The sequence below is a fragment of the Grus americana genome, chromosome 4 (assembly GCF_028858705.1).
Source record: "Grus americana isolate bGruAme1 chromosome 4, bGruAme1.mat, whole genome shotgun sequence".
Taxonomy (NCBI): Eukaryota; Metazoa; Chordata; class Aves; order Gruiformes; family Gruidae; genus Grus; species Grus americana.
In genome coordinates this window covers 45893181-45907164 of record NC_072855.1, presented here as the reverse complement: position 1 = coordinate 45907164, position 13984 = coordinate 45893181, and the positions used below count along the sequence as shown (strand labels likewise).

The 13984-nt window shown below is 39.6% G+C and overlaps 1 long non-coding RNA gene across 2 annotated transcripts; it reads right to left on the bottom strand.

Moving 5' to 3' along the window:
• Positions 1-404: 404 nt before the first annotated feature.
• LOC129205613 (uncharacterized) lies at positions 405-13777 on the bottom strand. Of its 2 annotated transcripts, none has more exons than XR_008576800.1 (3): positions 13549-13777; positions 12545-12690; positions 405-7774 (listed from the first exon to the last, which is right to left on the bottom strand). It is a non-coding gene; the product is annotated as an uncharacterized LOC129205613 (long non-coding RNA). The 2 variants fall into 2 exon arrangements; XR_008576801.1 differs by having other exon boundaries at positions 405-7771.
• Between the last annotated feature and the right edge of the window lie 207 nt (positions 13778-13984).

Sequence of the window (13984 nt, the reverse complement as noted above, 5' to 3'; positions counted from 1 at the left end):
CTCTCTCTTGGTAGCAGGGATGCTTTAAACTCTTCAATCAAATATTCTTATTCTGCCCACACCGCTGTCTGTAAACCTGGGCAGGTGCAGAACAGAAGGGGTGGGTGGTCTGCCTATTCCTGTAACCATCCATATCCTCACTTCTATACAAAGCACTGTTGTTGGAAAGAAAATCTGAACTATTCATAGGATCACTGTCTGTTTCTGAGATGAATCCTAAATTTTTTTTTAATCTATTGTGATACCTGCTCCAGTATTTCCCTCTTAAATGTGTGTTGTGATTTAACGCCAGCCGGCAGCTCAGCCCCACGCAGCCGCTCGCTCACTCCCCCATGGAGGGATGGGGGAGAGAAATGGAAGGGTGAAAGTGAGAAAACTCCTGGGCTGAGATAAAGGCAGTTTAATAGGTAAAGCAAAAGCTGCACACAAGCAAAGCAAAACAAGGAATTCATTCCCCACTTCCCATGGGCAGGCAGGTGTTCAGCCATCTCCAGCAAAGCAGGGCTCCATCATGCGTAACGGTGATTTGGGAAGACAAACGCCATCACTCCAAACGTCCTCCTGCTTCCTTTCTTCTTCCCCCAGCCCCTTATATGCTGAGCATGACATCATATGGTATAGAATCTCCCTTTGGTCAGTTGGGGTCAGCTGTCCCCGCTGTGTCCCCTCCCAACTCCTTGTGCACCCCCAGCCTCCTCGCTGGTGGGGTGGGGTGAGGAGCAGCAAAGCCCTTGGCTCTGTGTCAGCACTGCTCAGCAGCAACTAAAACATCCCTGTGTTGTCAACACTGCTTCCAGCACAAATCCAAACCATAGCCCCATGATAGCTACTATGAAGAAAATTAAGTTTATCCCAGCCAAACAAGCACGATGTGGCCAGGGAAAAATTAAAACTGATTACGTGACAATATAACCATCATTGTTTTGCCCAACATACAGAAGCCTGTAGAACTCAATGAAGAGGTTACTATGGTAGAAGTTATACCTTAAAAAGAAAGTTAAAATGTTTGTTAATCAGAGGAATAAAAGCTTCTGAGTGGTCTAGTACATATCTCTATAACGTTTCCTTGTAGAAGCATCTTAACGTTACCTCCGTACTTTTTGTGATACCCCTATTGCTTGCAGCATTCTCTGACCTCTTGCAGTACTCTACTGTGCCAATCTCACTGCTCCCTTCTCATTCTGCTTGCCTTCAAAATAGTTTGGCAGTAAGGATCTCAAGCAAGGGGAAAATATTTCTCAGGCTGTGTGGAGAAGAGCTACCCCTTTCCCTTCCTAGGAAAGCTTGCCTTTCCGTGCTTTAGTCAGGTGAAATCTCAGTGAAATTGGGTTAAGAAATAAGCAATAATCAGTAGCTCTGGTATATTAACAGATAAAACTTGAGGTTAAACTACTCTCTTTGAAACAATTACCAAATAACACTACCTACAAAAGCAATCTGGCCATAGCATAAATATTTATTTCTTGTAGCCACAGGCCTGGTTGTCAGGATTAAGTAACTTCACGTATTTCAGTCCCTGTTATTTTAGGGTACTAATAAGAAACCTGACTACAGTAAAATGACAGTACAATCTGCTAAAATTACAATTTGTGAGCTGTTAATGGTACAATTTGCAATTAGGATTACTTCTCAATTAGGTTTTTATCCCTCCTTTAATTTTTCTTTGCTTCTGTGGTATGCAAGAGGGAGTAAATGTGGTTATCTGCTGCAACACTTATTCTATATTTTAGTTCAAAGATTTTCCTGTAAATTATAAATAATGAAGGTTCAGAAAAATTATCTCAGCTTATCTTAAGCTGTGCTGAGAGTAGTCAAATGGCTTAACATGAATTATTCAAAACAGAAAAATGTATTTTTACATTTTTTACCTATTACTTACATTTCCCATTTGTATTTATCTTCCTTTTGAAATCTATGGAGTAATAGCTGAGGAAAAAATATAGATATTTATATAGATTTGTACAGAAGTATAAAAAGTATATATAAAGAAGTTGAACTTATTCTGCTACATTAAAGGTCACAGCAGTGAAAAAATGCGTAACAGCATTACAAGTTTGGGATTGCCATTTACCATGAGCCCAGATTTCTAATGATGCAATGTTCTCAATAATAGAAGGAAAATCAAAGGCAACTAACCATTCCAGATTTGCATTCTGGGTTGCCTCATCACAGTGAGGAGGAAAAATAATTCTGTCTTTCCTAGTAAGGTAGAAAAGCAACCTCCTTACCTTGGACCGTGCAGTGTTGGAAACAGGAAAACTTAGGGCACTGTCCCAAAGCAATATATGTAGGAATGTGTTTTAAAGTACTTTAGCAGAAGTAGTCGTGTTTAATCTGAAAGATGTTCTCCTCTTTAGCAGTGTGACCAATAAGCAAGTCAAACAAATAGAGGAGTATTTTTCATGGGTAGTTTTGCTTTTCAGTTAGAGAGTGAATTGAGGTATCACTGCCTTGGAAAGAGTTTGTGCCATCTGCAAAATATTGGGAAAGAAATAAAAATGTGGAATTAAACTTCAGTTTGTATATAGTTATAAAACTTTTTTTGCAAGAGGTATCTAAGGCACTCATTGTGCTACAATGTATGGACAAATAGTAAGGCTCTGCTGTAGGAAATCCCTGCAGAGGCATTGCGAAGACCCTCACTGCCAGCCAACGGAGGACCCACCCCTTGGGAAGGTGAAATAGGATGAAGGCAGTTGAGGACGATTCTTCTGATAAAAGCACCAGTTTTTAAGCATCTCAGTGTAAGGGAGGATTCTAGTTTCTCATCCCTCCAGACCTGATGAAGCTGAAGGGCTGGTTAACTCGCTCGTTCCTAACCTGGTGAAGGATTAATTTGTCTCATGATTTGACTTGCCCTGCATCTCTTGTTTGCCTGTCTAACGTGACAGCAGTTTGGTGCTGATTTCCATATAAAAATTATGACTTCTGTGTTTTGCTGAATGTAGTGGGGTTTTTAATATTGCTAAATTTTGTTATAGGTATGTAATTTTCAAAACCAAAAGGGAGTTAACTTAGTCTTTAGAAAGTGAGCAGAAGTTTAGTATCTTAATTCCCAAAGATTCCTTAAAATCATATCCTAAGTAAACAACCCAAAGACTAGTTTTGATCTGATTTCTACTTGCTTTTATATAGAAACAGAATTAAAGAACAACAATTTTTGGCCAGGATGGTATCATCTTGCTCTGGCTGTGAATAAATCAATGTCAAAAATAGCCTTTTAGAATAATTGGTGTTTATTCAAATTTAAAAGAGAACTGGCTGAACAGAGAGCTTTGGCTGGAACTCAGGAAAAAAAGGAGAGTTTATGGCCTTTGGAAGAAGGGGCAGGCAACTCAGGACAACTACATTAGGCTATGCAGGGAGAAGGGCATAGTAGGGCCAAAGCCCAGCTAGAACTTAATCTTCGTACTACAGTAACAGATAATAAAAAACGTTTCTATAAATACATTAACAACAAAAGGAGGGCTAAGGAGAATCTTCATCACTTATTGGATGCAGGGGGGAAACATAGTGACAAAGGATGAGGAAAGGGCTGAGGTACTTAACGTCATCTTTGCCTCAGCATTTAGCAGTAAGACCAGTAGTTCACCAGGTACCCAGCCCCCTGAGCTGGAAGACAGGGAGCAGAATGAAGCCCCCATAATCCAAGAGGAAATGGTTGGCAACCTGCTACACCGCTTAGACACACACAAGTCTTTGGGCTGGATGAGATCCACCCAAGGATACTGAGGGAGCTGGCAGAAGTGCTCACCAAGACGCTTTCCATCATTTTATCAGCAGTCCTGGGTAACCGGGGTAACCAGGGAGGCCCCAGCTGGCTGGAGGTTAGCAAACGTGACACCCATCTACAAGAAGGGCCAGAAGAAGGATCCAGGGAACTACAGGCCTGTCAATCTGACCTCAGTGCTGGGGAAGGTAATGGAGCAGATCACCTTAAGTGTCATCACGTGGCACATAGAGGACAACCAAGTGATCAGGCCCAGTCAGCATGGGTTCATGAAAGTCAGGTCCTGCTTGACTAACCTGGTCTCCTTCTATGACAAGGTGACCTGCTTAGCAGATGAGAGAAAGGCTGTGAATATTGTCTACCTGGACTTCAGTAAAGCCTTTGACACCATTTCCCACAGTGTTCTGGAGAAACTGGCTGTTCATGGCTTGGACAGGTGTACGCTTCACTGGGTGAAAAACTGGCTGGATGGCCAGGCCCAAAGAGTTGTGATGAATGGGATTAAATCCCATTGGTGGCCAGTCAAAAGTGGTGTTCCCCAGGGCTCAATACTGGGGCCAGTTCTCTTTGATATCTTTATCAATGATTTGGATGAGGGGATTGAGTGCACCCTCAGTAAGTTTGCAGATGACACCAAGTTGGGCAGGAGTGTCGATCTGCTTGAGGGTAGGAAGGCTCTACAGAGGGATCTAGTCAGGCTGGATCAATGGGCCGAGGCCAACTGTATGAGGTTCAACAAGGCCAAGTGCCGGGTCCTGCACTTGGGTCACAACAACCCCAGGCCACCCTACAGGCTTGGGGCAGAGTGGCTGAAAGCTGCCCGGAGGAAAAGGACCTGGGGGTGCTGGTTGACAGCCGGCTGAATATGAGCCAGCAGTGTGCCCAGGTGGCCAAGAAGGCCAACAGCATCCTGGCTTGTATCAGGAATAGTGTGGCCAGCAGGAGTAGGGATGTGATTGTCCCCCTGTACTCGGCACTGGTGAGGCCGCACCTTGAATACTGTGTTCAGTTTTGGTCCCCTTACTACAAGAAGGACAGTGAGGTGCTGGAGTGTGTCCAGAGAAGGGCAATGAAGCTGGTGAAGGGTCTAGAGCACCGGTCTTATGAGGGAGTGGCTGAGGGAACTGGGGTTGTTTAGCCTGGAGAAGAGGAGGCTGAGGGGAGACCTTATTGCTCTCTACATCTACCTGAAAGGAGGTTGAAGCCAGGTGGGTGTTGGTCTCTCCTCCCAAGTAACAAGTGATAGAACAAGAGGAAATGGGCTCAAGTTGTGCAAGGGGAGGTTCAGATTGGATGTTAGGAAAAATTTCTTCACTGCAAGGGTTGTCAAGCATTGAAACAGGCTGCCCTGGAAAGTGGCTGAGTCACCATCCCTGGAGGTATTTAAGAGACACAGAGATGAGGTGCTTAGGGACATGGTTTAGTGGTGGACTTGGCAGTGCTAGGTTAACGGTTGGACTTGATGATCTTAAAGGTCTTTTCCAACCTAAGCAATTCTATAAAGCAAGCAATAAACAGAACATGCAGATTTTGGTTGTCCATTTTCATGAACAAAGTTCTACAGATTGAAATTTCTCCTATATAAAATGCCAGAACAATGAATAGCATCATGCGCAATGATAAAATAACTGGTTTATAATTGCTTTCATGTCTTATGATATATCTGTTGAATGCATTCTAATAATTAATTTTATGTCTGATCTGATGGCTACGTTAATGAAAAATAGGCCTTGTGTCTTACTGCATTAGTTTTCCATTTTTAAAAATTAAAATGAGATTACATTTACTCCAGTGACTGATGCTAAGAAAGTTTAACAAAAGAGAAACAATCTGAGGATATCATTATTAGAGGAGATGTGATAAAGCTGAATTAAAAACTTTTGTGCATGTGTGTATGAATAAATGCTGTTCTGGCCTATAAATAGATTCCCAATTTTAATTGCTTAAGTGTCATTTCCAGATTCTATTTTTTTGAAACAGAATAAACAATTTGTTTATTCTATTTCTTGAAATAGCAGAGAATCAAAATGAAGGAAGAAGTAGGAAGGAAATCCATGTGCTACCAGGATGTGCCTAAGCTGCTAAACTGCCTAAACATCAATGTAAATATAGATAGTTGTTTTCATTATATGTCAAATAATCCAATTTATTGAGCTAAGAAAATTTTTATGTTTAACTTACTCCAAAATACTGCTACAACTTAGAAAGTGTCATGGTGATAGCAGAAACAGTGTTACTGTAGCATAGAGGATTCAAATATTATTATTACAGCAAGGCATAACAGAGGCTGTAGATGAGTAGAATATTCCCATATTATTGTAGTTTTATAAATCGTAAAATTGTTGGCATTGGAAGGGACCTTAAAGACCATCTAGTTCTAACCCCCCTGCCATGAGCGGGGACACCCCCCACAAGACCACGTTGCCCAAAGCCCCATCCAACCTTGAACACTTCCAGGGAGGGGGCAGCCACAGCTGCTCTGGGCAACCTGTGCCAGTGCCTCACCACCCTCACAGTAAAGAACTTCTTCCTAATATCTAATCTAAATCAACCCTCCTTCAGCTTAGGGCCATTACTCCTCATCCTATCACTCCATGCACTTGTAACCAGTCCCTCTCCAGCTTTCCTGTAGGCCCCCTTCAGGTACTGGAAGGCTGCTGTAAGGTCTCCCTGGAGCCTTCTCTTCTCCAGGCTGAACAACCCCAACTCTCTCAGCCTGTCCTCATAGGAAAGGTGCTCCAGCCCTCTGATTGTCTTCGTGGCCCTCCTCTGGACTCGCTCCAACAGCTTCATGTCCTTATATTGGGGCCCCCAGAGCTGGACGCAGTACTCCAGGTGGGGTCTCACAAGAGCGGAGTAGAGGGGTGGAATCACCTCCCTCAACCTGCTGGTCACGCCTCTTTTGATGCAGCCCAGGACATGGTTGGCTTTCTGGGCTGCAAGCACACGTTGCTGGGTCACATTGAGCTTCTTGTCCACCAGCACCCCCAAGTCCTTCTCAGGGCTGCTCTCAATCCATTCTGTGCCTGGGCTGTAGCTGTGCTTGGAATTGCCCTGACCCATGTGCAGGACCTTGCACTTGGCCTTGTTGACTTCATGCGGTTTGCACGGGCCCACCTCTCCAGTCTGTCAAGGTCCCTCTGGATGACATCCCTTCCCTCCAGCGTGTCAACCACACCACACAGCTTGGTGTCATTGGCAAACTTGCTGAGGGTGCACTCGATCCCACTGTCTATGTCGCCGACAAAGATGTTGAACAGTGCCAGTCCCAATACCAACCCCTGAGGAACGCCACATAGAATAATATATATTTATTATTTTAGATATATAGGACTACTGCTGCTGACAGGTACTCCTGCTTTATGGATGTTTTTTCTGAAGGAACTCTGGCTAATATTTATGTTCATGTACACTCTCTTTCCTGTGTCAGAACTGATAATCAGCCTTTGGAAGCTTTGTCACTGGTAAACTAAGGGTGTGCAATTTTATAAATTCTATAATTCTAAATTTCTGCTCTGAATAATGGTATTTTGCCCAATTAAAGTTAAATGTTCATCAGTTAACTCTGCCATTGTCCGTAACAGAGAAAACTCCTGCAGATGCCAATGTTGATTCAGACCTGTTAAGATAATCACAATAGAGAAAAAGTAGAATAAAAAGTTAATCTGGAGAGAGGCGGGACTGTGGATTCCTATCCTGAGATATAAGTGAGCTAGGTGCAAGGAGGCCAGAAAGGGATCTTTCATTTTCTGAGATTGCCACAAAAATAGGGTTAGATTGTTCTCAGCAGTGCAAAATAGTCAAGTAACAGACGAACATGGAGGAATAGCTCTGAGGGTATGAAGACTGAGCACTATAACATGATCTATTTTAGGTAAATCTTCTTGACAAGCCTTAGTGGGGAAAAGACATGCCTGTTGCTATCAAGAAAAGGTACTTGCCATTGACTGGTCTTGGAATCCACACTGGGGACTTGGTAAGATGTTTATCCATACTGCCTGAACAGGACCGAGAGTGTATCTGAAGATTTTGACTCATTTCCTGCTAGGAAACAGAAGAAGAAGAAAAGAAAAAAGGGAAAAAACCAAATGAACAAACAAAAAAAAACCCCCACCACCCAAATGCCCAATTTTTTTTTTTTTTTGGACAAAACATATTTGAAACAAATAGAAAAATAATTGCTATCACTGCTATTTGTTAACTGAAAAACAGATGAAAGCTGACACATGAAAAAGAACACTGTTCACACATTTTCTTCAGAAAAGAGGTGCACCTGCAAACTAATCTTCTCTGATGAGTGTAATTAGTATTATACATTGTTAATTAACTGTAATGAAGCTACTGGTAGTATAAACTGAGAGACTTGCAACAGATATGACATTTGAAATTCTAAGGAGTTTGATATTTGGTAATGATCCTAAAAAAGCTAAAAAGCAGATTTCATTCCAGCTGTATTTGGGCCAGAATTTTATGAATTGTAGATGTACCTACATCTGAGCTATCTAGAACGATTTAAACAATTAAATTCCCGTTTATAGGTGCTAAAAGACAGTAGGTGCTGAAATCAACGGAACGGTCTAACATGCTCTGGCTACTTCAGAAAATCTTAGGAGAATCTGCATAGAGACAAGTGCTTAAATACCTTTAAAATTAGCTCTTTCCTGCCTCTCAGTTCCTAAATTTATTTTGCAAGTGGGAATTCTGATGAAAATTTGCTTAAATACACTTCAAAATATGATGCATCTTAATTTGGGCAAGCAAGTTCAGAAGCTGTTTCACTGAAAAGGGGATATAAATTGGATTCCTAATGATCAAACCTGTCTTTGATTGCCCTGTATGCAATTTCATTGTTTTCTGCCTGCACCAAACCAAAATATATGCTTGCCATGCTTTAACTTGCCAGGCAATCTATGTTTTATGAACCAAAATAGCACAGCTTAATTTTTAAATAGTTATGGTTTTATTTTTTACATATAACACTGCTGTTCTATTTAAGATGAAATAATTCAGACCAGTACCAGAGTAATATTTCTGTTTAGATAAAACTTCTTTTTAAACAAGCATTTCTGCTTTGAAATCGTCTTGTTTTTCAGAGAGCTGGAGACTGACAAAACTTCTGATGATAAAATGCCTCCTTAAAAAGTCATTTTTCATTTTTATCTATTCAGTAATTGATGCCAAATAAGATAGTACATTTTAGAAGATTGAAAATCTTAAACCAGTAGATTTTTATTTTAGTGTTTCATCATTATATAAATAGCAATACAACGTTATGTAATAGCTATGTCATAGAATCTACTGTCTACTCAAAGAAAAAAAAAAAGGCAAAGTAACTATAAGCTCTTTCAGACTAAAACCTAAATTTTCTTTTGCATTTGGATGTTAAAATCCTGATATCAGTCAGTAACATTTTGTGGCATAATGTCTCAAAATAAGTTTTCTATTTTCCAACTGTTTTGTTTTCTTTCTTGCCCTCAGTGTGCTATGTAAAACCTGAAGTGAAATAATCTTCAATACTGGGGTTTTTTTTCCTTACTGGAATAGATTTTCTTGATTCTTAAATCCAAAGAAATAACAGGAAATGATCACGTAAAGAAAAGACAGTATAGTTACAAATACTAGTTACTATGCCTATTTTATAACCAACACTTTGAAAGGAAAAAGCGATGTATCTCTTGACTCTTGTCTGCCTCTTCTGAGGAGTGCCCAAGAAATACCGGCAGCCAGGTCAATTCTGCTTGAATTTTCCTGCCGAGATAGATGCCTGAGAGTAAAAAACAACAGGAGCAGAGACTCCTGTGGTTAATTGTGCTCTTATAAATTTTTTTTTTTTTTTTTAGAAGTACTCAGATACTAAAGAAAGGATCTGTGTTTGCAGTAATTTTTTTTTTTTTTTTCCTGAGGGCAATAGGTACTGAAGATGCTCTACATTAAAAGCTATAACTCTGCTGGCTATTAAGTGAAAGCACAGAAGTACTGTTTTTTTCTTTGCAGAGATTATTGTTCGCTCCCTGAAGTTTGATAAAAAGAGAGGGAAAGACATTTTTATTGTAAAAGAAATTAATATGCAGACAGTATTCAGAAGGCATCAGTAAACCTTGATATTGCAGGTAGTACTAACTCATTTTCAATCTTTTCAGTTTACTAAATGGAAAAAAGAAAGGTAGTTGAAAATACTGTCAATATTGGAATACAAATCTATCAAATGGTCAGATTTTGGAGCGGGCCATAAGATACAAGTTGTATTGCTGGCATTATACATGTCCTCTGAGCAGAATTGCTTTGAGCATTCTCCATAAAATACTGTCGCTTGTGACAAGTACACTCATCTTCTGCCAGAGCTGCTGTGCAAACCTCTGGTATTCCCCCCTGCCCCAGAGATTCAGCCAGGGGCCAGCTGGTTCCCAGTCGTCACTTTGTTATCACAAAAACTAAACAACAGAATTTTCTTGTTGACCAGCATTTGAATTCATGCGCACCTTCGTGGGCATTATTGATCATTTAAAAGTGGAGGACGGCGCGAGACTGTCACGTGCTTGAGCATGTTGTAGACATGAAGAGGCATGTCTATATGCACAGAGAAATGATCACAGAAGTATTAATGGTGAAATATTAATTTTACTCACAAGAGTAATATCCATTATCAACATGGAAACAATATAAGATGGTATTTTTTGTGACATAACAACTAGCTTTGTTACAATGTACCTGACTTTTTAGAAAATCTGGTCCAAGTTGAAGTTTCACGGCCTGTATACAGGCTCACACCCTCACTCACTGAGCACTAAAATGGGATTTGGGTATATGCAGTCCCACTGCACGCTGTTGCTTTGTTTCTAAGCCAACTGGGGTAGAAAATAGGGGTATGAATATGATAAAGGAACTAGGACTGCATTTTGGACAACGTTATTGTCCAAATGTCACTATCGTTTAAATGATAGTTCTCATGCTAAGCCAGTAAGCGTATGCTAAGGAGTCTGAAATTTCAGGTGTAAATTTCCTGAAATATAAATAATGTAAATATTCTGTTTCCCTTAACTGACTTACTGACATCCCTTGAAGAACAAATGATTGAAAGAATATGGATTCCTGGGTAAAATATGAGCTAAAAATTAACATATACTCAAGAAGAGTGCATGTTAAGCTGCCAGCTCTTGCTTCTAAACTTTTTCAAGTCATAGATTCCCAGGTGTATTCCTCTGCAGGATTTTCCGGTTCAATAACTTTCAAATTATTTAGTTCCGTACAAAACACAAATTTTCAAGTATGTGTAAATTACAAGTGCTCTTAGAGTGAAAAAATATTCACTTCAGCAAATTCTCATGAACAATTACCAAAAGAACTGCATTCTTGTTGAGAGTCTGCTTTAAAAATCTGTATTTCACCTCCATTCACCTTCACCCTAACTTCAGGTGTATCATGAGCTAATATTTTTATTTTGTTTCGTTTGGTTCGTAGGCATGGAATTTGGTTTAAGATCATTTCAGAAGATGTGAGAGAGTTTAGGACAACAGAAAAATGCACTGGAAAAATGTGGGGGTTTTATTTAACTTAGGTGCGAAAAGGGCTTGTAAAGTACAGTGTTGTTTGTTGAGCTTGTAACTGAAGATTTAATAGGAAAGCATTGCAAAATCATCTGTTGCGGAAGCATAGCATTCTAAAGCTGAAATCTCATAGTGCAAGTCCTGACAAAGGGGAAAGCGTGTGAAATATGCCTTCTCGTACGATTCCGGGAAGAGGAGGTTTCCTGGGGAAGCTTAAACTGTTGCAGGGTCAGAGGCCGAGGCAGTTGGGGATGCGGTCTATGAGCAGAGATTTTCTTCTACTCTCATGGATTAAATCAATTAATGGAAGGGATATAAAATGAAGTAGCGCAGGGCTATGTTTCAGAAACTTCTTTCCCTCGCTGTCTTTCAAAGACTTCAAAAAGATCTTCCCTTTTAGGTCACACTCTCTTAGATTTTTATTTTACTTGAGGCAATACCCTATTTTCTCATTTCCACAGTACATGAAGTTCGATTTATTATTTAATTTCTTTTAGAATACTGTAGAAGACTTCCCTTTATACAAATTCAAAATTGAAAAGTTGTTTATTGCTTTGTACTTTTCAGATGTTTCTCACAATAAAAATTCTATTGTTGTAAAATCTGCAGGTATTTGTGTATTTATGATAGAGATCATTATCCCTAATATTATTTGCTTTCAATAATTTATCTAATTATTATTACAAAGGGAACTACAGTATGTGTCTCGTTTCTTCTTAAAGTAATGTTTTAATTATCTACTGTGACATAGAACAGTTGTGCTATAAGATTTTAAAAGATGTATAAAATTGCATAGATGGATTCAAACTCTTCCTGATGTTTTGCAAATCAGTGACAAGCTCATCTTCTGGATTTAGAATCAAGCTTCTTAGCTGATCCCTATTCCATGTAATTAATAAAATCGAACCACTCAATCTGAACAACGGCCTCAAAAGCTGACTCTCTCTTAAAGTGTATAACCTGGACCTATCTATAGTGCTTCATGGCAGCAGGTGATAGTACCACAAGTGAAAAAGTTTCCCCTGCAGTTGATGCCCATCAATTACAAGTGGTTCACATGGCACTGACTGAACGCGGTGACTCGGTGACAGAGTCTTAAGAAAAAAATAAAATAAAAAATAAAAAAAGAAAGGTTGATAGTCCAGTATTTCGAAGTGGATGCACACAAAACAGCATAAAAACCTTATTATTACACTTTTTTTCAAAAACATTATCAAATAATGGTAGAAGTGGTAAACTTCCAAGCAAAAGAAAAGAGTAAACAACTTACCGAGGTTGTGAACAGACTTTTAAAAGAATCCTCTTTCTGCCCATGGCTGAGCATCCCATTGTCAGACTTGATAATAAGAGCACACTGAGGAATGTTCCCTGGTTGTTGTTGTCACAGCTACCAATAAAAAGCAAATAAGAGAGCATCTGCAATATAAAAGAAGAAAAATTTAAAGCATGCTCTTTGTGCACTTTCAAGGCCGATTTATGATCTAATATAATCTTTGTAAATTTATCACCCCCTACCCCCTCAAAGTAAACTGTTGCAGCTCCTTTGAGGTCAATAGAACTCTCAGAAGAACTGTAGTATTTTACAATAATGCAAATCTACCTCAAAGATGAATGATGTTAGATATGTATAAAGTAATTAGTATTACTGCTTTAAATCTTTAAGATTAACATTTGAGAAACAGAGTAAAACAAATTCTTTTCTATAACTTTTTCATTTCTATTTTTATTACACTGAAATAGTGATATCAGAGTTCAGTGATACATAGCTACCAAAATGAAAAGTTTCTTTTAAACATTGTAGGTTCTTTTCCATAGTTCAGTCTCTGCCAGAGAAAATAAAAATATGCTATATTCAAATGGGAAGAAGCAGTTTGCTTTAAGTAATGATTTAAGACTCAGTAATCTCAGTCTTAAGAAATCAGTAATAAGTAATCAGTCTTAAAACTCAGTACTGTGAGTTGTAAGTAATGAGTTCAGACTTCATCCAGCTATACCTTTGTCGTGAGCTCTATACTGCAACCACAGGCAGTCGTCACCAAGAACCTGTACTCACTGAAGTCAGCATCTTTTTTTTTTAGTGAAAGACATAAAACATTGATTTTGACCCACAGGCTCTTTATATATCTTCAGTCTTCAGTGATTAGCTAAAAGTGAAACCAGTCTTCCAGACGAATTATGGTCAATAGCTATTTTATTGATGACTTTATCTGTAATTCGTATCAGATTTCGACTAGGTTTAAGGCTGGGAGAATCATTTTGAACTGGTGAGCTTACCAGTTAGTCGTCAGTGAAGCTGCGCGAGGTAACTTCTGCATCCGCCCATTGCAGGGCTGGCCAGGTTCTGTGTAGAAAGTGTTGCGGGATGCTTTCTGTCCGTTGTGAAAACTCATAACCGGGTGAGTAAAACGAGTGGTAACATCTGGTCTGAGAAGAAAGGTGACACCGCTCAGTATCATTCAGAGCTGTTGTGCTGCTTCAATCTGTGCACCCTGACCTACCGTCAAAATACCAGCCCGGATCCCTCACCTACAGGCTAGGCAGGCAGAAGTGACACAAAGCCAAGCATTTTCTTTTCTTTACGCAATTCTGTACTTTAAAAAATGTTTATTTTGAAGGGATGAATAATTCCAAAATGCTTTGTAGAGCTTTTTAATTAAAGTGGAATGTCAGGGGGGAGTATTACTTAAACCCAACACAGAGAAGAAATTCC